The 26,982-nt window shown below is 40.2% G+C and overlaps 1 protein-coding gene across 2 annotated transcripts in view; it reads left to right on the plus strand.

Moving 5' to 3' along the window:
* The first annotated feature begins 411 nt into the window (after positions 1 to 411).
* pacsin3 (protein kinase C and casein kinase substrate in neurons 3) overlaps positions 412 to 26,982 on the plus strand; it is an 82,029-nt gene continuing 55,458 nt past the window's right edge. Inside the window, exons 1-2 of one of the 2 annotated variants that reach the window (XM_034193192.1) lie at positions 412 to 749; positions 8,465 to 8,530. The gene's annotated coding sequence lies outside the window, so the exon portion shown is untranslated. The remainder of the gene's footprint in view (positions 750 to 8,464; positions 8,531 to 26,982) is intronic. The other variant, XM_034193196.1, reaches the window with a different exon arrangement.

Consider the following 26,982-nt stretch of genomic DNA (forward strand, 5'->3'; position numbering starts at 1 on the left):
AACCAAATCAATCAAGCAGAGAAGGCAACACAATTCTTAATTATGTTTCCCAATCATTGTGACGTCATCATGCACCATAAGGACGTTGAAGACAAAAGAAAACCGATGGATTAAAGAATTAATGAGAATTAAATATTAAATAATAAATTAAATAATTAAAGAATTAATTATCTCACCAAATATCTTTTGCTGAAATCTGTCTGCCACTTTTGGAGAAAACTTACATGAACACAAGCAGATGTTCTGTTCCCAAATTTAATGGAATATATCGCTGGAAAGTGTGGAGGTTGTGTTGTGAGTTTTCCTGACGGTAGCCTGAACGCACCGTGTTTCACCGTGTGAGCGTGTTTTTTTTTTCCGACAGCCCGTGAAGGCAGCGCAGGGCCGCAGACAGACAGTGAAGGGTTAAAGGTGTAATAGGATGAATGGAGATTGTGGCGAGCAGCATCTGGTTACACACGGAGAAGGGGGAGTTTACGGCACCGCCCCAAAGAGGACGACACGCGTGTTATTTTTTATTTTATTTTTACCTTTTAAAAAAAGTCTTTGCTTTCAAACGGAGGAGCTCGTCAGCGAGGAGCTTGTTTTTGGTGACTTTGAGGGGGGGCCGAAGACAAACTGCGGAATGAACTCCCAGAATGTCGCACTTTTCAAAGGTGTGAAGGATTAACCGTTTTATTTCCACATCTCTACAAAGACTGGGAAGACTTCTGGTTCTGGTTTTGTTCCTGCGGGTCGGAACCAAGCAGGTAAGAAACCGCTTTTAGGAGCTTTCTGACAAACTAGTGCGAGTTGTTTTTTTTTGTTTGTTTGTTTTGTTTGTTTTTAAATGGAGGTTAAATCGTAACCAAACATTGTGCGCACAGCTCATTTAGTTTATTTGCAGCTTAATTGGTTTGGGAGGTTTAATATGAATCTGTCGGTAATGTAACGATTCGTCAATGTTTGTGTAAAATGCCACATAAAAGAAAGCGCTCCACCCCCCACCCCACCCAAAAAACAAACAAACAAACAAACAAACAAACAACTAACAAACTAACCGGAGTGGCACAGAGAGTCTATACCTCCGCCAACAAGGTCATTGTAATTGTAAATTCTGACCGACAGAGGGCGATCACATTTCTGACCCGTCCATATTGTAACCTGTATGCATTTATAGAGAGACAGTGACTACGTTTACATGCAGCCAATAATCCTTTCATAACCAGAATATTAGCAATAATCCGGTTGCGCACAGCCATGTAAACACCCGCAAAACCCTGAATATGCTCATATTCTGGTTTTTAAAAACCTGAATATGACCCCCTTGAGTACGGCAAAGATAAAGAAACTTTATTGATCTCACAGAGGAGAAATTCACATGTTACGTCAGCTCTTAAAAAACACACAAGATGGGTGCAAGTAGAGGAAAATGTTCTACTTATATGTGGCGCGCGCAACCCACTGGACACCACAGAAGCAGAGGTAAACAAGCATGGGGAAATCCAGACGCGGCAGCACAGCACCACACTTTTGGAGCGAGGAGGAAACCGAATACTTCATTAGTATCGTGAAAGACATGAATATAATGTCTTTTAGTGATGGTAGAAAGTCCAGAGATAGCGACATTTACAAGAAAGTGGCCGAAAAGTTACACAAAGTAGGATTTGCATGAATGCCAGACCAAGACGTGCATCGCTGTTTAGATGGGGATATTCCAAATGATACCAATGACCATGTATACAGGAGTAACTCTGTCTGCTTAAGCATGTAAACGGGGTATTCCTAATGATTCAGAAACCGGAATATTGACCTTATCCCTAATATTAACGGCATGTAAACGTAGCCAGTGAGGGAAGCCACCAGGATCATTCTAAAGGTTTCTGTGCATGTGTTTGGAGAAATGGTGCACAGTGCAACTTTTATCTGTTGCATCAACGCAGCAATGCCAGTGTTGCCAACCAAATGGTCCCCCCTAAAAATTGGTCTGCCCTGCCTTCACTGTGCATGCATCATCAGCGGCGGTTCACCGATTTATCACCTCGTTTCTGCTTAAAACTGCACTCCAGTCATAATCTGTCTCAGCGAAAGATATCTGAAGCTTTTGTACAACAATCATTTCCACATAACTTCGTAATAAAAGACGAGGGACCGATCAGAGCACCACAGCAGCGTGTCTGAGTCTGACGTGCTGTGCCTAAGTCGTTTCGGAGCATCAGTAGCGATTCACTGATTATCGCCTCATTTCTGGTTAAAACAACCTAATTTCTGATTAAAACTGACTTTAGAATGATTTAAGAGGTTTTAATTTGGCATCTGATGGTTAATAATCACATTATTCCGTTTGATCGCTTTGGGTGTAGAGAGTCGGACTCGGATGCATGTGCAGTGAAGGCAGGGCGGACCAATTTTTAGAGGGGACCGTTCGGGCGGCGACTCTAGTGTCCCGACAAGATGAGCTACCCATTGAGAGGAGCTCCACTGCAACTGCACATGTGCAGATCTCTAGACCCCAGACTTCATCACCACCACGCGTCGGGTTTACCAACCTCTCTTTACAGCACAACTGCGCATGCACATCTCCCAGTCGAGATAATCTGCTTGTCATCTAACAGCAACACTCTGCTTTAAAGACGACGTGTACATGCAAGTCTTTAATTTTTTAAATTGAAAAGACACATTACTGTATTTTTATGTAAAGCAAAAACTTGCGTGGGTTTTCTTCGGTGGTGGAGCTCAACTCGCCGGGTAAGGTGCACATGAGCAGTTGTGCGGCGGAGCCAAGAATTTTTCTTCTTCTGTGGTGCAGGATGCCAAGGAGAAAAAAATAAAATGAGAAACAAAATGTTTTTGAAGCAACATAACAGCTTAAAGAGCCAAAATAAGTTACACTGTGGGCAAAAAACCAGTATGTAAATAGTTCAAAAGTCAGCATTTTTTATATAAATTTATTTTTCGTGCATTTGTTATTTGTGAATGCAGATAGTGAGCCATTAGTTCAGTTAAACTAAATATTCTGTGATTTACTGCTTTTGTTGAAGATGATGACTGTGTTTGAGATTTTATTTTTTTATGCGTTCCTTTTGTGTAATGTTTACGAAAGTGACACGGGGCTGAGCCTTTCCTGCGGCTGGACTGAAAATATCACAGGACTGTGCAGGAGACATAAAAAAAAAAAACACTGGTGTGCCACGGTGGCTGCTATTTTGCTGTATTATGTCACTAAGCCATATATACTGATGGATCCGAACGGCTTCCATTTACGGATGATGGCGGCCACTGTGCTCATTGGGACCTTCAAAGCAGCAGAAATGTTTCTGTACCCTTCCCCAGATTTTGTGCCTAGAGACCATCCTGTCTCTGAGGTCATGAGGCAATTCCTTTGACTTCATGCTTGGTTTGTGCTCTGACATGCACTGTCAACTGTGGGACCTTATCTGTAGACAGGTGTGTCTCTTTCTAAATCATGTCCAATCAACTGAATTTACCCCAGGTGTACTCCAGTTAAGCTGTAGAAATATCTAAAGGATGATCAGTTGAAACAGGATGCACCTGAGGTCAACTCTGTGCTTAGTGACAAAGCCTATGAATACTTATGCGATTTCTTAGTTTTTATTTTGAATAAATTTGCAAAAGTCTCTTAAAAAACATTTTCATATTGTCATTATGGGGTATTGTGTGTAGAAATTTGAGGGAAAAATGAATTTCATACATTTTGGAATAAGGCTTTAACATAAAAAAGTGGAAAAAGTGCAACTCTGAATACTTTCTGGAAGTGTGACAATAAATGACATGACAGTAACATTACAAAATGGCTATTATGCTGAAAGTAGTTTGCAGAGTACTTTGTTCAAGAGCTGGATATACCTGATTTTAAAAAAGGGGGAAAAAGAAAAGACAGCGAATGAATGAAAAGTAAAACTCTTCCATTTATTTAAATGTAAATCTGTGTAGAAAAGGGAGAAAAACTATTTGCTTGAGACTACTATGCAGTATGTTGACTTGTAAGTTATTTTTAATTACTTGTCTGGAGGAACATAAAAAAAAAATAAAAGTATATTTTGTAAGAGGGCATCAACAGTGGTTCCACCGAGCTTGTGTTTTATACAGACAGATAGATTCTAGAGTGATGCACTGCAGGAGAATCAGTTTTGACATGCAACAGATTGTGCCAGTCCGGTCAATGCCAGCATCCTGGCTCAGATCCTAGGGAACTGGCATGAAGTTGATCCTGACCCAATGTGACCCCACTGATGTGGCCATTTTTTATTATTTTTTTATTTTTTTAGTTAAATAGAAATGGGCTCAGTGCGGTGTGTAGGAACAAGGCTGAGTGGTCGCTCTCCTTGTTTCTGTGGTTTGCTTTCTTTTTGTTTTTTGTTTGTGAAACTCTTCACATGGCCTGTTTTCAGTTACAGAGTACCTCAGGCTATGGGCGGAGCTGCAGACATTAGAGGAGTGAGGTCACAACAGTGTGAACTCCAACTTAATGTCAAGTCTGCCCAGAGTAGACGGCTCTGAAGGCAGATTGGTGAGTGGTTTGAGCTCAGCCGGGCGGCGTTCAGCCAGGCTGCACAGAGTTGTGGCTGTAAGCCATCTGTATGTCAGGGAAACATGTTTCTCAATCTGTTTAAAGTTGGGTAGATCAAGAGTCAGCCAAACATGTTTGGATTTATCAGAATAAATCTGTCCACAGTTAATTGGTTCTTTCATATCAGGAGCTCAAACAAAAATTGTATTATTCACAGCCAGTGACCCTCAGGAAGGTCGAGTATCGTGAAGGTGTGTGTGAGAATGCGTTCACCTTCAGATCACAGGACAGGTGGTACAGCCAACTTTTCAACATCCACAACTTGTACAATTTTTGTTGTTCTCTTATTTATTACTGCACAAACGTCCATTTAAAAAAAAACAAAAAAACAAAATGAAACATGGAAATCCATGGACAGTTCTATACAATGTTTACGTTTGTTTTGGTGTTGTAGTATGACACAAAATGTCAATTAACTGTGGACTACATCAATTAAAGTTGTAGTTTGGTTGGTATATCATACCCCTGTCCCTGTCTTTGTCAAAAGGTCTTGTAGGAACAACTCCTCTTGAACAGATAGCAGTACAGTACATGAAGAAAATAATTTTGGTCCAGTGACTTCAAAGGGGCATAATTGGACTTTTATTGTTTTTTTTGTTTGTTGTTTTTTTAATACAATATTTGTTAGTTACACATATACAACCCCAATTCCAATTAAGTTGGGATGTTGTGTGAAATGTAAATAAAAACAGAATACAATGATTTGCAATTCCTCTTCAACCTATATTCAATTGAATACACCACAAGACAAGATATTTAATGTTCAAACTGATAGACTTTTTTGTTTTTGTGCAAGTGTTTGCTCATTTTCAAATGGATCTACTTAACTTGCCATCAAAAGTAATTTGAGTGTTTATCCACCCTGTACTGTTGTTTGTAGATTAATTCTTGAACAAATTCTACTGCTATATGAAGGTATTGATAAAGTTTGCTACAGTTATAATTTTTTATTATTATTATGGAAGTATTGACTTAAGCTGGGCAGCACAGTGGGTTACTGGTTAGCACTGTTGCCTCACAGCAACAGGGTCATGGGTTTGATTGCCACCTATGGCTTTTCTGTGTGGAGTTTGCGTGTTCTCCCCATGTTTCGTGGGTTCTCTCTGGGTGCTCCGGCTTCTTCCCACATCCAAAGACACACAGGTTAGGTGCATTGGAACCTTTAAATTGTCCATAGCTGTTTGTGTATATGTGGCCCTGTGACAGACTGGCATCCTGTCCAGGGTGTACCCTGCCTCGCGCTCTGTGACTGCTGGGATAGGCTCCAGCCCCCGCGACCCTTAATTGGTCTAAGTGGCTCAAGATGTGTGTGAGACACAAGTTGACACAATAATGTTGTTAAATTTGTAAAGTTGTGGCAAATTATCATGGCCTCTGTGTACGTGTGTAACTTCAATCACTGAGAATCTGGGGAGAGCTGACATTTGTTGTTTAGTATGCTTATGTATTTTGGGTCAAGGATGAACGCCGCCAAAATAGAAAGTTGATAGAACTAATATTTTTGGAGAAATTATGGATATTGAGTAACAACGGTGAACAATGAACGTTGATGTCACCATTAATCAGTCACAGAGAAGCTCTGAACAAAGGAAATATCTCAACCTCCCCTGTTGTAAAACATGACATCAACTAAATGTGCCAAATAATAAATATAATTATTCACCAAATTTTCTCATTTTAATTTCCTCCACTTTCAGTTAAAATCATTATCAAAACTTTGGATAATTTATTACCACCCTTGAAAAATGTCAGCTACCAATTTTTTAAACACTACCCAATCTTAAACTCATGGATCCCCACAGGCAACACTCTTGTATTGTTTTATTTGTTTATTTATTTTTTGATACAGGTAGTAGGTGATTTTCCTTAATTTGTATCATTTGTTTTTGGGTAGAAGGTCTGATTGGGGGAAAACATTTGGTTTGTTTATTTTTTCTGAATGCTACTAGAAGGGTCCATTTCTTGTAAAATTGGAGCTGAAATCTGTCAATGCTGATAATGGCCCAGCTTCATTTAGAACTGTAAATATTCTGGAAGTCCTTCCAGAATATTGAAAAAGAATTTTTGAGGCAGTTGGAGGTACCACATATGGGAGGTACTGCAAAACCCTATGTTTTGTTGAAGTGGCTCTTGTGTTTGTGTCACTTCTAGACCACGCCCTCAGCGTCCCAAGCTTGTTTACGCATGATAGGATTCCCTTAGCAAGCACAACACTGTGCCACGTGAAATTAACGTGGGATACTGAAGGCATGAACGTAGAGGTGGTGGTCAAATTGGTCAAAGCATAAAATGCAGTGTTTGGGGGTTGTATATGCACCCTCATCAGACATGAATGAAATGTTTTTGTCTGTCTAATAACTCCTAAAGATTAAAGTGTATTAAAGCTCTTATAGAAATTCACCCGAATCTTACAAAAATCTGTAAAGTACACCTGCATTTTAAGCCTTGAAAGAAGTCGGTGGTGCTAAACAGGTCAACTTCTTACTTGATAGGAAATAAGGGGCTGCAATGCTTGGTATGTGTCAGTAAAATACAGCTATCCATGACCCGATATCAAGGCATCTGAGTTCCGTTATGGAATTTTGAGCATGCTCAGTACCCAAGAGACATTGTGTCGCTTGTGACCCAGTTCACGTGAACCAGAATATGTGGAGGTACACTTTACTATGAAGTTCTTGTAGCTTGGAACATGCTATTCCAGCTTGGCCACCAGTCATTTCGTAATATCCATTGTCCAACTGCATAGAAATCCATGTGCTAATTCGTTTTTGTCCTCACATTTTACTCAGACAGTCCTTGACAAAAGGTGCTTGGGATACCGTGTAAAGTAAAAGGTGACCACATCATATTCATTTTGTTTGCCCTTTTCCACATTGGTTGAGATTCACAGTATTCTAATTAGAGCCCAACCCATATGAATTTCTTTGGGAGCGCAATACAATACTGATATTATGGAGTAAAAAACACTCCAGCACAGATGTATCTGCCGATACATACATAAAAAGTGCCAGTGATTTCTAACGTTTTGTTGTCAAACTGTTATGACATTGAAATGTAATTGAGGCTTGATGTTTTACATTTAGATATAAATTTTATCAATAACTACAAATATGACCAACATACGTCATGCTGCCGTCACTCAGATTGGTAGTTGCTGTGTCGCATCGCTCCGCATTTGCACAACAGACTTCTTGTCTATTTTGGCCCAGCCTAGCTGGCTGCATAGTGACCGTTTGTCTATTGTCACTGTAAAACTCTTCGTCTGTTTGAAAATAAATGGTGGCTGGTTGCTTTGCTACCACCTCTCATAGCTAATGTCACCAAGGGGTGATTGGGGAGGGGGGTCCCAGCCATGCTTGACAGCATTGTAAAAGATGTCATGGGACCCCCCCCCACAGGACAGACTACATGATGACACCATTTACAACAGTCAGTGTGTTGTTGTGTTTTACTCCTGTATTATTTGGAAAAGATTTTCATATCAACAAAAATAAGGCAGATACTGATAATATTGTCAGCTGATGTATTGGTCATGTTTTTATATTGGCTAAAAGAGAATCTGTGGTATCATCACCGCCCATGCAGTTAATTTTAAATGTGTGAGTAAACTGCGCTGACCTTCTCTCACAGAGTCTTCTGGTGTTTCATTTGTCTTCCACTGCAGGCTCATGTGTGGCATTTCACCATGACTCTTAAAATTTACCACTTTCAAGCTGACACTGAGCCGCATAATGAGCGGCTCAGTTACATTGGTGTTGGTGATGGTCTTCACGGGATCTAACCACTTGCTTTTGGCTGCAACGCTTTCTAACAAGCTTTTCTCTTTATTTTTTTTCCCACTACAAACCTTTTACTTTGGGACTGGTCCTCTCTCCGTCTGTCCTTCTATTTTAGGCTGTCCAAGACTTAGGGTGTCTTCTGTTTGGACATCTGTCCATCTCGGTTTTCATCTCTGGTAAGGTAAGTTGGTTTCATTCTTGGAGCTAATCTTCAGCATTTTTGACCTGTGTGATTCTGTGCAATGTCACATTATTACATTGTGTCAGCTGTAGATTGTCCGTCTACATTTGTTTATTGTGCTACTTTTATTAAGAGAATGAAATGAACATTGCTTTGTTCACTGCCTTACAGTATGTCTGTATACTTTTTTTAGAGTTTATATTAATCAGTCTCTCTTACCTTGTAAATGCTAAAATATTTCTCACGACCAGTCCTCCAGATGGTATACAAATGAAGTAGTTATACCCAATGAAATTTGATTCATGGCATCCGGCTAATTGTGTATTCTGTGAATCCATGTCTGGAGCTTGTGAGTGGTAGATGATAGCTGGAAATCCATGGACTGAAAGTGGATGTTTTGCTGGAAATTGACAGAAATTAAGTATCGATTTTGCAGTGTGCATCAATTTTAATGGTTTGAACTATTGCATGTTTAACTGCCTGGCCAACAACAGAACGAGTGACTGTGAAAATTGGGTCCAGCTCTAAAATTCTTAGACTTTCTACAGATATTATAAGCAAGAGTTTGAGTTAGTGCTCAGTCAGTAGATGCTCAGTTTAAAGTTGTTACATAAAGTCAAGCACAGCAGTGGAACTTATTTTTCTTCTCTTTATAAATCACTTTATGGATTTAAGTGAACCTTCACACAGCAGTTGGACACCATATGAAGACGTGCATAAAGGAAAATAACTCTGGTCTGACATGATCTGACAGTGGACTTTTGTTTTTAATACATCATATTTGTCAATTCTCTGTACTGCATATAGTCACATTCAGACCACTGCAGGAGGTGCATTGTTGTTATTTACCTTATTTTGAAGAGATTTATATTTGTTTTGTTTTTTTTAAGTGATAATTGGCTGTGCATCAGTCCTGCTCACTGAGTTGCCGCTCCAAACTCTGTCATTCATACTGACCGTTTGTGTACCAATAGAGGAAATGGCATTTTTGTCAAGGTAACGATTAAAGGTGGCTTTGGTATTTATACAGTGTGATTCCGTCCAGTGCCAGTGTTGTGTAAAATCATAATTGTTGCCTCCTTTTTTTTTTTTTTTTTAACTTGCTTGTCTTGCAGTGGTAAATTAGGGAAAACTAGAAATCTGATCCACTACTCCGCAATAGTAGTTGGCTCACATTTATTAAACAGTGGTGGTAGAAAATCTTATGTGACGAAATACCTGAATTAACCAAGTCGTCAATCTCTGTACTGAAGAGCCAAACTGGTCTGTTTATGTATGTAACTGAGAGATATGTTGTTTGCTTACACCCCCTGCCAATACTTATAACATACAGTATGATGTATTAACCCCTTTCAAGACATTAATTTCATTCATGCACATCTTCATATGGTCTGCTACCACTGTGTTGAAATCCACCAAGTGGTTCAGGAGGAGTTGCACTCACAAGACGACTGGAAGGACCGGCAGCGTGACTCCTAAATACCCCAAACTATTAAGTGCTGTAATAAGCTCCTGCATGCACTCCATTATCTAATACTCCTTCAAAATTTAAAGGGCCGTCCTTGGTGTATCCCCCCCCACACACACACACCAACGTTGAGAGTATTTCCACTAACTGTAACAAACAAATGTGGTAAAAACATTACCTCTGCCATGGAGATAATTAAACAGCTTTTGAGCAGACGGCGAGTTAACATTTACAAATGTTTGAGAGACGTGATTATGAAAACATGTCTGAAGCTCTGTCTCTTGTCAGGATACCTGAAAATCCAATGAAGAGATTTTTTTTCACGCAGATTAGTAATTAGTGAGCCTGTCTTGAAGTATAAAACAACATTTAAACTAAGTGCTGATGCTGCTGAAACGGTGGAGAGATGGCCAAGTGGCAGTTATTTTTTTCCAATCCCAGTACGAAGAAAGTGTTTATAGTAACCCATAATGATCGACTTTGATGGGCATCATTTGTAATTGTTGTTTGCATAACTGTCATTTTCTTTTTTTAAAACGGCGAGTCTGTCATTTTAGAACGTGGCTCGGCAGTACTCCGTCACACAGCTGGTTCTCAGACTCTGATGTCTATCCGGCTGTTGGCAGAACAACAGTATCTTCAGCACAGTGTTTCTCAGCGTGGCTGGTCAGAGATGTTGGAAATCTCTGGGTCCTGGTGTGTAGCACCGACCTCAAACTCCCACTGGAATGCAGAGGAGCTTAAAGGCTAGCTGCTGCTGGAGACAGCTGTTTGCTGGATGTGAAGAAGCATGCAGCTCACATCAGCCTGCAGGGAAACTTTGTGTACATTAATCAGATTAATCACTAGAGTTTATAGAGTCTGAACCCGCCTCTCTGTCTGTCACTCCTCCCTTGGATTGGATAGTCTCTCCCCTCCTCCTGACCCACTTTTGTATAAGCCTTCAACTACAGTTTTCTTCCCCCATACCATAGCATAGTCATGCACAGCTTTATCACAGTTTTATTGAAAAAAGTCATAAATTTCACAGGAAATTTTTTTTTCTGTGAAATGTATCACTTATCACAAATGAGCATATTAAAGAAAACCAAAAGATTACAATTACTGTTACAACATCACTAACCTCCCTGCTGCCATCTGCATGGGCGCAAAAAAAATATTTGGCATAAGAAAAATGTAATGTGTAAAGCCCCACCCAATGCAGCCAGGTGAAGTATGGACCTAAATTCAGGCCAAACGTTTTGTAACCTGAAAATAAAAAAATAAATTTTGAAACTGAAAATTCAGTGTTTGTTATATATTTTTCAGTTTAAATAAATTTTTGATTCAGCTCTGTAATTTTTTTTATCATTTATTTTCATTAATATTTCTTTTTTCACCTTCAGATCTTTTTTCCAGTTTCAAACATTTGGCCCCGTTCTGGCGTGGGAGGGCGTGGCTTCGATTGAGAGGGGCGCGGAATTGTGAGTGACAGGAGAGCAACCAGTCCTCACACGATGTTGCTTTCAGGAAACGTGGGTACTTTGATAGATAATGACTTAACACTTTCTCTCCACTGGATTGTCTTGATACCTGTAAATAAAGTGATGCTAAAGATGTCTATTACAAGTAATTCTAGACCACTCTTGGTCATTTTTGATGTTTAAAAATGGGAAAATATGCAAGATTGTAAAGTTTAACACCATTTCCTGAAAGCAACATCATGTGAGGACTGATTGCTCTCTTGGAGGACTGATTGCTCTGTTGTGAATTAGATAGACCTTTATTAATCCCTTGGGAAGACTCCCTCAGAAACATTGAGGTTCCAGCAGCATTGTATAGCAGCACACAGGGTAAGAAGCACACACAGCATCAAAAGTGAAACCTAAAAAAACAATTTCCAAGTATAAATACCAGCCATACTGCTCAAACTAAAAACTCTGTCTGGTACTTTTAATTGATGCTGTGCAACAGGCTGCCCTCGAGATCTTGAAATTGTGGATGAAATCGAGTTGAGTTCACCATTCCACCACTCCTGGCTCTAACCAGAGCATGTATTGAAGCATTCCACTCATCACTCATGGAATTGTTTGCACCCACTCTTCACAGTCAGACACACTGCAGTCAGGTTTCATCAAGCACACTGCTTGCCTACCAAAAAGAAAATAATCTGTGTGATATTTTAATTTTATCTGAAAGTGTAGTCTGGCATTAAAATATTGGTGTGGCTGTGATGCATACGGTGATCGGCAGCTGCGATGGACAGAGAATTGATCATCATACATCTTCATACCGGCAATGTTAAATAATTAACACGTTTTACTGCACTATCTATGACTGGGAATGAAGTCACACACGGAAATGTAAATAAGCATTAAAGAAAAACAATTTCAGCAATTCTGTATTCAAGAAAGTCACTTTTTCTGCTCTGTGCATTTACTGAGCGTTCCGTTGTGACTTACAGGATAATAATATTGATTTTTATATGGTATGTGATTTTGCCAACTTCTGATCGGCCCATTCGCCACTTTCTGAGCTGTACTACATGCCGAGTTGACCGCTGGTGGAGATGAGTACACCTCGCGTGCAGCGTAGCGCTGGCCAATCGAGCGACGCCTTCTATCAAGAACGACCAATCAGATAATGCGATACAACGCCTACTTTGGCCCGCTTCGAGTTGCGTCGTCATGACGACGCCGTGTACACAATGCAGTAAAAACTAAGGGCACAAGAAGAAAAAAAACCCTGCTGGCTGCAGCAGCTCCTCGGTCTTCTCTCACAAATGTGTTTTAAATACAGTCCATAAAAGTCCTGCTCACAGACTGACTACCAGAGACAGGACATGTCAACGTTCAGTAAAAAGTCCGGACATCTCCAGTCCAATCATGGATGATTCGTTCGTGCGCGCACATGTGAACAATTAAAAGAAAAAAAAGGCTGCCTGTGCTCCTCGTTCTCCGCAGACTCTCTCATCACTCATCAAGAAAGGACATACAGTGAGGGAAAATAAGTATTTGAACACCCTGCGCTTTTGCAAGTTCTCCCACTTAGAAATCATGGAGGGGTCTGAAATTTTCATCTTAGGTGCATGTCCACTGTGAGAGACATAATCTAAAAAAAAAAAAAAATCCGGAAATCACAATGTATGATTTTTTTTTTTTTTTTTTTTAAATAATTTATTTGTATCTTACTGCTGCAAATAAGTATTTGAACACCCTGCGCTTTTGCAAGTTCTCCCACTTAGAAATCATGGAGGGGTCTGAAATTTTCATCTTAGGTGCATGTCCACTGTGAGAGACAATCTAAAAAAAAAAATAAAAAATCCGGAAATCACAATGTATGATTTTTTTTTTTTTTTTTAAATAATTTATTTGTATCTTACTGCTGCAAATAAGTATTTGAACACCCTGCGCTTTTGCAAGTTCTCCCACTTAGAAATCATGGAGGGGTCTGAAATTTTCATCTTAGGTGCATGTCCACTGTGAGAGACATAATCTAAAAAAAAAAAAAAAATCCGGAAATCACAATGTATGGTTTTTTTTTTTTTTTTTAAATAATTTATTTGTATCTTACTGCTGCAAATAAGTATTTGAACACCCTGCGCTTTTGCAAGTTCTCCCACTTAGAAATCATGGAGGGGTCTGAAATTTTCATCTTAGGTGCATGTCCACTGTGAGAGACATAATCTAAAAAAAAAAAAAAAAATCCGGAAATCACAATGTATGATTTTTTTTTTTTTTTTTAAATAATTTATTTGTATCTTACTGCTGCAAATAAGTATTTGAAGACCCGCCAATCAGCAGAATTCTGGCTCTCACAGACCTGTTAATTTTTCTTTAAGAAGCCCTCTTATTTCGCACACTTTACCTGTATTAATTGCACCTGTTTGAACTTGTTACCTGTATAAAAGACACCTGTTCACACACACAATCACAGTCCAACCTGTCCACCATAGCCAAGACCAAAGAGCTGTCTACGGACACCAGGGACAAAACAGACAAGCAGCTTGGTAGAAGACAACAACTGTTATGATTATTTATTAGAAAGTGGAAGAAATACAAGATGATTGTCAATCTTCCTCGGTCTGGGATTCCATGCAAGATCTCACTTTGTGGGATAAGGATTATTCTGAGAAAGCTCAGAACTACACAGGAGGACCTGGTCAATAACCTGAAGAGAGCTGGGACCACATTCACAAAGATTACATTAGTAACACATAATGCTGTTATGGTTTAAAATCCTGCAGGGCAGCAAGGTCCCCCTGCTCAAGCCAGCACATGTCCAGGCCCGTTTGAAGTTCACCAGTGACGATGTGGATGATCCAGAGGAGGCATGGGAGAAGGTCATATGGTCAGATGAGACCAGAATAGAGCTTTTTGGAATCAACACCACTTACCATGTTTAGAGGATGAAAACAACCCCAACAAAAACCATCCCAACCATGAAGCATGGGGGTGGAAACATCATACTCTGGGGGTGCTCTTCTGCATAGGGGACAGGACGACTGCACCGTATTGAAGGGAGGATGGATGGGGTCATGTACTGCGAGATTTTGGCAAACAACCTCCTTCCCTCTGTAAGAGCATTGAAGATGGGTCATGGCTGGGTCTTCCAGCATGACATTGACCCCAAACACACAGCAAGGGCAACTAAGGGGGGGCTCCGTAAGAAGTATTTCAAGGTCCTGGAGTGGCCTGGCCACAGACCTGAACTCAATAGAAAATCTTTGGAGGGAGCTGAAACTCCAAACCTGAAAGATCTAGAGAAGATCTGTATGGAGGAGTGGACCAAAATCCCTGCTGCAGTGTGTGCAAACCTGGTGAAAAACTACAGGAACGTTTGACCTCTGTAATTGCAAACAAAGGCTACTGTACCAAATATTAACATTGATTTTCACAGGTGTTCAAATACTTATTTGCAGCAGTAACATACAAATAAATTATTTTAAAAAATCATACATTGTGATTTCCTGATTATTATTATTATTATTATTTTAGATTATGTCTCTCACAGTGGACATGCACCTAAAGATGAAAATTTCAGACCCTTCTGTGATTTCTAAGTGGGAGAACTTGCAAAACCGCAGGGTGTTCAAATACTTATTTTCCTCAGTGTATATACACTCAACCAAAATATAAACGCAACACTTTTGGTTTTGCTCCCATTTTGTATGAGATGAACTCAAACATCTAAAACTTTTTCCACATACACAATTTTTTTAATGAAAGACGTGCGGACGGGTCCGCGCGTCGGGACGCAGCCGACGCGGTGTGGCGGCACAGGAAAAACACCTCGGTGTTGATAACCATTTGTAAAATCCAGGCGGCTTTTGATGGCTTTCAGTGGAGTGAGTATATGAGAAATTGTTTAACAGCAGGATGTAAGCCCGGGTTTGCGGGTTATTGTGGTTTTGAATTAATGAATGAAAACACAATCAAATAATGCATGTAACTATAATAAAAATGGAGCTGGAGTAACCAAACAAAGCAAACTTAATATTACAATTTATTACAAATCACAAAATATATAATAAAAAAAATAAAACAATTTAAACCAGAATTTATATATAAAAACAAATATAAAAAAGTCACTCTGCGAGCAGTCAGTCACGATGACAGCCAATCCACAAATACTTCCTGCTGTCGTCTCAGGGCGGGCCCTGCTATCCTCCACTCGGCACGACACACTCTCTCTTGGCGGGGCGTGGCTTCCTCCAATCACCAAGCGCGCAGCCTCCTCGTCACTGATCTCTCCTCGTAACACCTCTCTTCGTCGCCGCAGCTTCCGTGCACCTACACACACACACCCAGGCCAGCGAGCGCACAACTCCAACTCCAACTCCAAAGAAACTCCGACTTTCTGATTAAAACGGGCTCCTCACAACCACATCAAACGTACTCACAGACACGGCAGGGTCCTCCCCTGCCGTTGCGGATAATCCACGTCGTGGCGTCTCTTCAGCAGGAGTATTTCAACTGAAACCAGTCACGTCAGCGCCGGTATGGCTCCTTTTAAATGATCACTTCCTCACCCGCTGCTCCTCCTGCTGTTCCGCCGAAAATCTCTGTCCTCTCTCCAAAGAAGCGAGGTGGAACGGAGCAAAAAAAGTCCTCCTTCGTTCCACAAAACCCCGTCTTATATCCACTCCTTCACACTTACGCTCCAGGTGAACTAATTACAATAATCCAAAAGGAATCAGGTGCGCCCACGGTCACCTTAGCAACCAAAAGGAACAGCACAGTTCAAGTCAGAACATCTCACAGAAGCTGGATTACAAGGACATGTTCCAACTTGTCCTTAAGGCTTTCAACAGCGGTGTTTTTCCTGTGGCGGAGCGTTGCGTCGGCTGCGAGCCGACGCACGGACCCGTCCGCACATCTTTCATTAAAAAAATCTCCTTTAACAGTGGAATATCCGGATAAAATGCTGCAACCGACTTCTTCTGAAACTTCTCTGTTCTCTCACGACGTCCTGGATCAATAGAGCCTGAAATGTGGAGGTTTTCAGCTTGAACAGGCTGACGACGGCGGCTGAGAGCGCTGAGCGACGTCTCGCACCGTGGGAAGTCCTTAAAGTGACAGAATCGCCTCAAAATCTCTCATCAGCCGTTAAAATTTTCACTGAAAACCAGCTTAATTTTTCGAACCGTGTCCACTTCGATGTGTCTCACAGGTTTAGAAAAAATTTTGATCAAACAACGCGCCAGTCTCTCAGCAACTTCTCAGACAAAGGAATTCCGACGAGGGGCTGGACGACTCCTCCCACAAGGAGTGCTCACAGGCGAATGACGTCACCGACAGGCGTGGAAAAACTCACGCATGCGCACGAGGGTTCAAGCATGTCTGACGTAAAAACATATGAATGAAATCCATATAGTTTTTGAAAAAAATAAAAAGGACCATTACTTTGACAGCCCTCGTATGTCACGTATGATGAGGCTGTCTATGGCAAAGCACAAATGATCAAGTGGAGGAACCACGAGGAGTTCCAGATGGACTTTCTGAAGTTGGGAGGCATGCATAGAGCCATGAATTTCATTGGTGACATCGGGAAGATCATGGAGGAGAGTGGGTTCAAAGATGCCCTGGTGGAAAGCAATATCTATGGCTCATCAACAACTGCCCATATCATGAAAGGCAAGCTTACAACATAGGTGTGAGAGTCCGTAAACTGATGATTGAAGAAATGAACAGACTGAAGTGGATGGCTTTTTACCAAGTCTCTGAATACAGACTCTCCTCTATCTGAAGAATCATCTGTTCAAATTGCACATCACGCAGAGGCATGTGTTAAAGCAATTACAGCAAAAGGAATTGACAAGGACATCACAAACAGGTGCCGTTTCATCCTTCATCAGTGCCATGGAACCCATTCACTGTATGCTAGATGAGTTCAACAGAAATGGCAGGGCAAGTTCAGACACCTTTGTCTTCTGGGACAACTACGTCAGTGACTATTCACAGTTGCTGTTAGACTTCATTGCAGCCAAACGAGATGATGACCACCAACTGGAACTGGAGACATTTGCTGAAATGATTTGATATATATGAGTGTAATGTAATGTTACTGAGCAGCCACAAACAGGGTGGGTGCACTTGTGCTGTTAAATACAAAAACATTACCACTTTAAAATGATTTAATCAGTTATCTAGAGTGATTAGGTTGATACAAGGTGAAGTTTGCACTTTTATACCCCATCTGTGCTTTTGTACATAAACACCATTTTCAATTTAAACTAAAAAAAACACCGAAAAATTGTTCACTTGTTTCCGACAAAGTTTATATTTAAATACATACATATGTATTGCATACCAAAAGATTCCTCTTTTCTCCTGCTTAATTTGGTATACACCATGATAGTGTAGCTGTGATTGGTAGTGAGAACATAAGGCAAAATGCACCCCAACCTAAGGTGAAGTTTACATTTCTTTAGCTCTTACTGTAGCTTTTTTACATAAACTATATTTTTGGTGAATTAAAAAAATATAAAAGTATTCACCTATTTCACACAAAGTTTTCTATTACTTCAATACTCAAATATTTGAACATCTGTATTGTATACCATTAGATTTCTCTTTTCTTCTGCTTTAATTTGATATACAACATGTAGCTGTAATTGGGAGCGAGAAAATTAGGGAAAACGGACCTGCAATAGATGCCCCACCTCAAAGGGGGTGGGTGCACTAAAATGGTGTAACAAAACTGCATCACTTTGAAAGTCTACATCCACCCTGTCACTTACCTAGAGTGCTTAAGGAAATGCGTGGTTCAATTTGCATTTGTCTAGTTCTTGGGTTGAACCTCATCAAAATCTGAGGTGGCTGACTCCTTTACTATAGCAGGATAATTGTCTGTTATAGATGCATTGTAAAGTTGCCCAGAGGAAAACCATTGTTCTTATGAAATTTTGTGAAAATTTGCCTCATTTTTAACATGAGACTATGTGACAAGCAAAGAAAAGTCAAACTCATTTGTGTGATTTCATTTATTGCTTGCAGTCCTCTTCACTCTGAAATCTGAATCTTTACCAACCATACTCTGTGTGTGAGAGAAATATTTGTTTGGAGTTGAACTGAGGGGACTGAACCCAAGTTCATGGCCAGTCAGTGACGGAGTGTAAACATCTATTAGGAACACTCGCACATCGATAAACTGTTTTACGTGGTTGTGGTAGGGTGGAAGTCTTCTCCAAGGCTACAAAGCATATATAGACTGAAAGGACAAACTTATGACTCCTCCAGGTTTGCTGCAGAGGTGTAGAGCTGCTCCACTGTTCTGCAGCACCAACAAAATCTGCATTATTCCTCCTAAATGTCAGGTTCCATAACTGGTCAGACTTCATTTGCAACAACCCAGGTTAACTTTACAGTTTTTCTAACCTTCCTCATATTAGAAGTGATTGAAATGACTCTGGCTCTGTGCCTTTCCAGGCCTGGGTTCAACCACGTTATACAGATGTGTTCACCCAATGAGATAAGTAGTATAGATAATGAAAAATAGATGTGAGAATATATGTGTTTACTCTCTGCATTCTTATAAAGCAAGTAAAAGTTTGCTTGCTGCTGTTCTGTTTATTGTTGGTTTGTTTTGTTTTTTTTAAGTGATTGAGTGATTGATTGAAATGTTTATTTCAAATATCAAGGCACAAAATAAATAACGATAATAATATAAAATATAAAGAAAACCATAATAAAGGATCTTATGGACTTTCATAATGAAGTGAAAGTCTAGGTGATGCTGCAGTCCTACAAACAGCGCAGCAGAAATGTAAAACATGTAACGGGTGTGACAGTGTTATGAATCTGCCGTATTTCTTGTGAAAAGGCACCGTTTTTGACCTGTCAGGTTTCACAGTGGTGACCTAGTCCAGCTAATCACTTCTGTCTGCTACTGGATCCTTAAAGGTTATAATCACTGGACTGCTGAACACGTGCACACCCATGTTGCGGCCATTCTCTGTGTGCATATTCTGAGTGCACAGTGGCTGACCTGCTGTAGCCCAGTGTGGGTCTGATGGCAAAAGCGTTACACCCTATTACCATGAAACAAGAGGAACAGAGAAGATATTTATATTATGAATCATTATTCAAAAAATGTCTTTTTGTCAAACTTCGGGATAGGCCTGTCATAATAACAAAATTGTGCTGGATGATATATTATCTCAGAAAATATTGCGATAAACAATAATAACATGCTATAACGTAAGACCATCATTTAAGAACTTTTTATATCAATGATACAGCACAAAAATGTAAGCAATCCTTGCAAAAGCAATTAACTTTTATTCTCAAGAATGTTCACACATCCGGATTTGAAATCTGGAAAAAAAAAAAAAATCCTAAACAGTGATTTCAGATTTCAGAAGGGTGGTATGGGCTGATGGTTCCTCAGTGCCTGAAGTAATGGGCCATTTTCTGCATATGATAGACCCTTCTCAGAACTCAAATGGGCCTATCGCAAATTGGAATAAAATAAACTAATTGCTTCAGATTTGCAATTTTTTTTAATCTATTGCAAAGAGCCACAACTTAGCAAATTGAATGTAAAGTTAAATATGATGCACATTTCATTGTTTATGTTATAATTTGTGTCCTATTTTGGCATAGGTGATAAGTAATGTTTAAAAGGCAAAATAATAATAATATTGGCAGCGCATTGCATTTGTACCCATGAGACAGAAATTAGTTCACCCTAAGGACAGGATCCCTAGTTAAAAACAGAACAGTGTAGTGTATTCTATCAGATGTCAGGAAAACGGTAACGAACACTACATAGGTGAGACTAAAGCAACCTTTACACAAAAGCTATACCAGCACCACAGAGAGGGCGCCAGCGGACCTCAGTCTGCAGTTCATCTCCACCTTAAAGACACTAACCACACATTTGAGGACAAGGAAGTTAAAATATTAGCCAGAGAGAAGAAATGGTTTGAGAGAGGGGTCAAGGAGGCATTTTTTGTGAAATGTTTGAAACCTAGCCTTAACCGGGGAGGGGGTCTGAGACACCCTTTATCCCCTGTTTACAATGGGGTACTCAGGTCAAAGCAGTTTCAGTCTTTTGTCATGGTAATGAGTCATTCACGTCATCAGCAGAGTCGTCAAGGGAGCCATCAGCAGAGGGACAGCTGCCCTGTCATTAGGAGGGTGTTAACTAGAGCACAATAGGTGCTAATTAGAGCTATTGTTTAGTCAGCAGCCTATAGCAGTCTGCCTCTCGGTAGGAGGGGTCTGGTTAGGTTTAAAACTCCAGCTTTTGTGACTTCTTGATTATTCTTCTCTACAAGAGTCAAGACAGAAGTCAGACCAGCAGAGCAAGAATTTTAGCTGAGGAAGCTTCTGCGATTTGAAGCGAAACGTCCTCGCCTCAAGCACCCCAGTCCAGTCGAAGATTCAAGCTTCTCTACTATGGAAACCACCTGGACAACTGAGAGCCTACACAGAAAGAATCTACTGGTACCTTGTTCCCATGTAACAATAAGAAATATACTCAAACCATGGATTAATCTTTTTAATCAATCAATTTCAATCAATTGTATTTATATAGCGCCAAATCACAACCAAACAGTTGCCCAAGGCGCCTTATATTGTAAGGCAAGGCATACAATAATTACGGAAAAAACCCCAAGGTCAAAACGACCCCCTGTGAGCAAGCACTGCAACAGTGGGAAGGGAAAACTCCCTTTTAACAGGACGGAACCTCCAGTCAGAACCAGGCTCAGGGAGGGGCAGTCTTCTGCTGGGACTGGTTGGGGCTGGAGGGAGAGAACCAGGAAAAGACATGCTGTGGAGGGAAGCAGAGCTCAATCACTAATGATTAAATGCAGAATGGGTGCATACAGAAGCAAAAAGAGAAAAAACACTCAGTGCATCAATGGGACCCCCAAGCAGTCTAAGTCTATAGCAGCATAACTAAGGGATGGTTCAGGTCACCTGATCCAGCCCTAACTATAAAGCTTTAGCAAAAAGGAAAGTTTTTAAGCCTAATCTTAAAAGGTAGAGAGGGTGTCTGTCTCCTGATCTGAATTGGGAGCTGGTTCCACAGGAGAGGAGCCTGAAAGCTGAAGGCTCTGCCTACCCGTTCTACTCTTACAAACCCTAGGACAACAACGTAAGCCTGCAGTCTGAGAGCGAAGCGCTCTATTGGGGTGATATGGTACTATGAGGTCCCTAAGATAAGATGGGACCTGATTATTCAAAACCTTATAAGTAAGAAGATATGGGTGAGATATGCTCTCTCCTTCTAGCCCTGCTAGCACTCTAGCTGCAGCATTTTGAATTAATGAAGGCTTTTCAGGGAACTTTAAGGACAACCTGATAATAATGAATTACAATAGTCCAGCCTAGAGGAAATAATGCATGAATTAGTTTTTCAGCATCACTCTGAGACAAGACCTTTCTAATTTTAGAGATATTACACAAATGCAAAAAAGCAGTCCTACATATTTGTTAATATGCGCATTGAATGAACATATCCTGATCACAAAATGACTCCAAGATTTCTCACAGTATTACTAGAGGTCATGGTAATGCCATCCAGAGTGACAGGATCTGGTTAGACACCATGTTTCTAAGATTTGTGGGGCCAAGTACAATACTTCAGTTTATCTGAGTTTAAAAGCACGGAAATTAGAGGTCATCCATGTCTTTATGTCTGTAAGACAATCCTGCAGTTTAGCTAATTGGGTGTGTCCACTGGCTTCATGGATAGATAAAGCTGGGTATCATCTGCGTAACAATGAAAATTTAAGCAATGCCGTCTAATAATACTGCCTAAGGGAAACAGTATAAAAGTGAATAAAATTGGTCCTAGCACAGAACCTTGTGGAACTCCATATTAACCTTAGTCTGTGAAGAAGATTCCCTATTTACATGAACAAATTGTAATCTATTAGACAAATATGATTCAAACCACCGCAGCGCAGTGCCTTTAATACCTATGGCATGCTCTAATCTCTGTAATAAAATTTTATGGTCAACAGTACTCAAAAGCGCACTGAGGTCTAACAGAAGCAAGCCAGAGATGAGTCCACTGTCTGAGGCATAAGAAGATCATTTGTAACCTTCACTAATGCTGTTTCTGTACTAGGATGAATTCTAAAACCTGACCTGAAACTCATTCAAATAGACCATTCCTCTGCAGATGATTAATTAGCTGTTTTACAACTACCCTTTCAAGAATTTTTGAGAGAAAGGAAGGTTGGAGATTGGCCTATAATTAGCTAAGATAGCTGGGTCAAGTGATGGTTCTTGACCCATCACTTGACTGAATGACTGAAAGAACAAGGTCCATGAATACAATTGCCGAAATGAGATTCTTGTCGGATATTTGGCCTTACACCCAGGACAGGGTGAGAAGCTTGAATACTCCAGGAGGGACTCCAAGTAAAGCTGCTCCCCTCCTTTGCAAGGATCCAGCTGAGCTGGTTTGGGCATCTGGTGAGGATGCCCCCTAGGGAGGTCTTTCAGGTATGTCCCAACATGGAAAGAGGCTTTGACGAAGACCCAGGATCGCTGGAGTGATTATATTTCCCAGCTGGCTTGGGAACACCTCTGGATCTCCAGGAAGAATTAGAGGACCTGGCTAAGGATAGGGAAGTGTGGCATGTGCTGCTTGATTTACTGCCACTGTGATCCAGACCCCTGGATAAGCAGCAGAAAATGACATGACATAAATATATATAAAGCTACCATTCAGTACCAGTAATACGGCTGATTGTCGTTTTTGGTCCTACTTAATGGTAAATGGACTGCATTTATATAGCACCTTCTATCTATTTCAGATGCTCAAAGCGCTTTACACAATACATGCCTCACATTCATCCCGATTGTCAGGGGCACCGTAATACAAGGTGCTCACAACACACCTGGGAGCCACTATGGGATTAAGCACCTGGTCAGGGCCCTTAGTGATTATCTGGTCAGGCTGGGATTAATGATAGTGTCAGTTGTGAAACTGTGTGTATGAGTTGAAGACATACTTGTAGTAGTATATTCAAGTCTTTATGTGAATTGGAAACCGACTACTTATTGCCAAGTGTTTTTATGCCTCTTGCAGGTACGAGATATTTCTGCAGCAGCCAGACCTACTTGTTGAGCCTTAGTGTGCCACACCCTTCTCTCTCTCTCGCACTCTTTTCCCTCCTATATTCTTGCTCAAGTTCTAGCATGCTGGTGACAGATACCTCTGCTGTCAGCATACTTTCCTAAGAGACACTCTTGCACTTTAGACTATGTACAGGCTGAAGGAGATTATTTGCCATTTTTGAAAATCTGTGTGTTTCTCCTGCTGTTTTTGGGTGTCATTATTTTGCTTGTCTTTGTCACTTTTTCAATGACTGTTTGTATCGGTGTGGGGCGGAGGGAGACAACTGCTGGCTACATCTGAACACTGTGTTTAACTTCAAATTCCAAAAAACTAAAACGGTTACATCGTGTTTGTTTGCTCCTTAAAAGAAAATCTTTGCATTTGCCTTCACTCTCTGTGAGCATGTTGGAAGCGCAGACTCAAAAAGCAGACTCATTCTGTTGTTTCATTAATGGCAAAGAAAGAATCCAAACTGACAATTTGTTTTATATAATGGTCAATCACCTAACATTATCTCCACCACTAATTTCTTTTGAATATGCATTGTGGTGGAGCGTACCTGTGTGCAATTCATCCTGCTGAACCCAAAGTACAATTAACAGATGCCATGTGCCATGTTTTCTCCAATAAGAGTATCAGCAGCGCAACAAAGTTTCACTACATTCACAATTCACAAGTGTGCACATGTATTTTTTTTTAACATTTTATTTAACCAGGTTAGGCTCATTGAGATCAAGATCTCTTTTGCAAGGGAGACCTGGACAATTTAAAGTTTCCAATTCACCTAACTTGCATGTCTTAAAGGTGTGGAGGAACTGGAGCACCTAGAGGAAACCCACGCAAACACAGAGAGAACATGCAAACTCTACACAGAACGGCTGCAGGGGGGAATTGATTCCATGAAAATTCAGTAAGGTATATCTTCTACTATACATTCTAATTCCAGTGGTGGGCACAGATAACCAAAAAATTAACCTTCGATAACAGATAAGAAGATACTGAAAAGTTATCTTTGATAAGATAACCCGATAAACCACCCAAAAATGTATCGGAAGTTACAGATAATCGATAACCGATAAATTCCGGTGTTGTCTATGGGACATTTGCAGTTACTAAAGAACTGAAATTGATGCTTTTTGAAAGCATTAAAAGCTGTAAAAAGACTTAAAGAATAAGCAAGATGTTTGACCATGCTTGCCCCCTGCAGGAAGCAGCACAGACAAATCCTGAGAGCACTCACAAAATCAACTCTTTACTAATCATAATCTTTTTTTTTAACAACCCGGCCCTGCTGGAAGCTCTTGTTTACAAACAACACTCCCACCACAGAGGCACACCAAGAGCAGCCATAAAGCCGCTCCCTATCAATTTCAACACTCCGGTCAGGCGGAGGGGTCTTGAAAATAAAGTCATACTAACTATGGTTTTTTTTGAAAATACTGATAGAATAACTCCATTGATGTCAATTCTGTCCATTTGTACAAAATGAAATATACATATATCTTTTTAATGTTGACTAAGGCACTAATTCTGAGGTGGTTTGTAACAGACACAGACCGCAAAGCATTCTGGGTGAAAGTGCTAAACAGTGATTGGTTCAGTAATCCATTATGTAAAACAACACGTTAATGTGACGTGTGTCATGTGTTGGTTTAAAGATAAATGTGCTTTGTAAAATATTCCATTTTTATTTGTAAAACAGGCATTTTTACGGAGCCCTGGAAGTGTCATACGCAATTGCATGTTTTAAAACTTTTATGATGTTGTAAAACATGCCCTCAATATTAGTAAGTAAGTAAGTAAATTTATGTATATAGTGCCTTTCACAGACATAAGGGCCATGTACACCACGTTTGTCGGGTATTTGTAAAACACGAATATCTTACCCTTTCAGTTTGGGGAAAAAACTTCATCCACACTACGTCGTTTAAAAAAAAAATCCATCACATCGAACCGTATAAAGGTGTTGTAATTAGTCTGCCAAACCTTTGGGTGGCGATACTGATTAAATTTTATCAAATCAGGAGCGCCTTATTCTCTTGTTGTCACTTCCACACAAACTAAAAACATGGCGCCAACCCTCGTTCGTGTGGACCGATAAGGAGTCGGAATTACTTCTAACCGTAGTTTTAGAATACAAAGTTAACAATATATGCACACAACAGCGCCTGTACAATGGACAATACCCACACTTTGAGAGCAGACATGTACCCAGACGTTTAATACTGCCATGAACATTCCTGGCCAGTAGTATGGGCAGTAGCAGCCTTGAAAAAATGTCAACAAAATTCCAGAAAATCCGTGTCTGCTACATTTACAGATGCATGGAATTAACAAACGCAAATACACTAACGTCTATAAACCCCGAGAAATATATTCACCAGAGTTTTAGGCACTAGAGTTTATGCTGTTATCTGTGGACCCTGAACAGAGTGTCCTGAAATGCATTTGTCCTGTTGTGAACGTCTGAGATTACCTTATGCTACCCATATGCATTGCTGCCTGGCACAGCATGTGCTTACAAAACCTTAAAAATTAGCACATTACTTTTAAAAACGAAAACATATATCTGATATTTTCACTTTATAAACTTCAGACATGACAATAATTTTAAATAACTTGTCTAAAATGAGTGGTTAAAATTTGAACCATAAGTTAAACATGTATGCCTCTGGATGACTTGGTGACATTGCGATTATATTAGTATGGTGCTAAAGAAAATTACTTTTTTTTGGTCACCAGTTCTTCTTTGCTTACAGACGATAGAGTGGTTTCTGTTTGCAGAGGATAGAACAACATGCCTATTAGGAAACTTTTAACAGGTAGGTCTCAACAGCTTTAACAGTTTTTTAAAAATGTCTTTCACTGTTCAGCTTAGTTTAGTACATTGTCGGTCTAAAAGTTATCGGACGGTAATTCATCGGAAGATAATTAGTCCGATGATGGTTTTTAAATTTATCTAAAATGATAATCCGATAATGAAAACATTATCTTCGATAATTATCTGTTATCGGATTATCGGAAGTGTGCCCACCACTGTCTAATTCTAAGGTTTGCCCTTGACCATGAGGCAACTGTGCTAAACACTATGGCGATGAGGTGAACATAAAGGCAGGAAGAAGCTGCAGAAGCGAGTCTGACCTTTTGTTGCTGGAGTGGTAACAATTCAAACATGGAGTCAGCCTGAACCCGCACTTACACAGGCAGTTTTAGCATGGACTATGAGGGGGGCACTATATGAGTGAATGGATAGAAGCACCCATATATTTGGTTGGAACATAATGCATCGAAAGATGTGATGTTCTGCAGTGCATGCTGGCAGTCTCCTTCGCTAGCTGAGAAGTGTAGCTGCTTTTTTTTATTTGAAAGACTCAGTAAGTATAGATTTCTTCAACCACTTATCCAGGACTGGGTCGCAGGG

Source organism: Thalassophryne amazonica, chromosome 2 (genome assembly GCF_902500255.1).
Source record: "Thalassophryne amazonica chromosome 2, fThaAma1.1, whole genome shotgun sequence".
In the NCBI taxonomy this organism is placed as follows: domain Eukaryota; kingdom Metazoa; phylum Chordata; class Actinopteri; order Batrachoidiformes; family Batrachoididae; genus Thalassophryne; species Thalassophryne amazonica.